This window comes from Tasmannia lanceolata, unplaced genomic scaffold, assembly GCF_043159265.1.
Source record: "Tasmannia lanceolata isolate RefF3 unplaced genomic scaffold, GAP_Taslan_0.1 ptg000644l, whole genome shotgun sequence".
Classification (NCBI taxonomy): Eukaryota; Viridiplantae; Streptophyta; class Magnoliopsida; order Canellales; family Winteraceae; genus Tasmannia; species Tasmannia lanceolata.
The window spans coordinates 10,001-11,521 of record NW_027519316.1 but is presented as its reverse complement, the minus strand read 5'-3'; the positions used below and the strand labels follow the sequence as shown (position 1 = coordinate 11,521).

Below are 1,521 nucleotides of genomic sequence, written 5' to 3'. Positions count from 1 at the left end.
GGGAAGTTCAAAGAAAAAGAAAGAAGGATTTTTTGTCTTCTCTTCTTTCTTAATTTTTCCCTTATATCAATAACTCAATAAAAATGAAATTATCTCCAAGAACGAAATATTTCTTATGCTTAATATCTTTAGTTTGATCTGTATCTGTCTTAATTCTGCCCTTCATTCGAGTAGCTTTTTCTTCGCCAAATTGCCCGAAGCTTATGCTTTTTTCAATCCAATCGTAGATTTTATGCCAGTCATACCTGTGCTCTTTTTTCTCTTAGCCCTTGTTTGGCAAGCTGCTGTAAGTTTTCGATGAGATCTTTAATACTGTCCTAGAAACATTCATATTCATGATTTATTCGATAAAATAAATTCAACTCTAACATAACAATTGATAAGATCAGATAAGTCTTACATTATGAACCCTCGATTCAAAGATTGAAATTCTTTTGCTTTTTGATAGCCGCGATGAATCTGGATCACCTAATTTCCGCATTATGCCCTTCCAGTTCCAGGGGTCAAAGACCCCATTATGGTACCCCATAATACCTAATTGGGGTATGACAAGATAATTTTGGTAACAAAGGAATTCCTGCAAATTCCTTTCTTTTCTAGAAACCACTTTTTCATTTCTTTTCTTGGTGTCAAGGATATGTGGTACAAAAATAGAGAATCTATTCCCTTATTTCCTTTGCAAAAAACAAAAAAAAAATGATCTTGGAGATTGTGCAATGCTTACTCTCAAACTCTTCGTTTACACAGTAGTGATATTCTTTGTTTCTCTCTTCATCTTCGGATTCCTATCTAATGATCCAGGACGTAATCCTGGACGTGAGGAATAAAAAAATCAGAGATTTTTCATTATTTCCTTGCTTGATTTCTGCATTTTCCTATGCTTTTCTCTATTCCAGACATTTAACTATGATAAAGGACTTGATATTTTTTCGAATTCGAAAGATAAATCTCAAGTGATCCGAGGGAACGGAGAAAGAGGGATTCGAACCCTCGGTACGAACAGCTCGTACAACGGATTAGCAATCCGTCGCTTTAGTCCACTCAGCCATCTCTCCCAATTACAAAAAGATAATTCATATGCGACGCCTGAAGTAAATATTGATCAAAGTCTTTCTTTATCTTTATTTATTTATTTTATACATTTATTTATACTTACTATATTATACTTACTATATATATACGAATTATCTTTATTTATTTATTTTATACATTTATTTATACTTACTATATTATACTTACTATATATATACGAATTTTATCCGCAATTCAATTTGGATAACGATTCGAAACAGATATCTCCAATAGAAAGAGTACGTCTTTGATTTCGTCCGAAGGGTTCTTTTATTCCCCCGGCCTGGCCAGTACAGTACCTAGCCAGGCCGTTCCTTCTTTTGTTCCAATGAATCATGGATCAAATTATTTTTCTGATTTGAAAACCAAATTGTTATTGAAGCAGCAACAAGAGCAAGAAGGACTATTTCCATTCCTATGATAGGAGTTTCATTTCTTATTATTTTTTCT

At 33.2% G+C, this 1,521-nt stretch overlaps 1 non-coding gene across 1 annotated transcript; it reads right to left on the bottom strand.

Annotated features, from left to right (window-relative positions):
- Positions 1–967: 967 nt before the first annotated feature.
- TRNAS-GCU (transfer RNA serine (anticodon GCU)) lies at positions 968–1,055 on the bottom strand. Its single transcript has one exon. It is a non-coding gene; the product is annotated as a tRNA-Ser (tRNA).
- Positions 1,056–1,521: the final 466 nt, after the last annotated feature.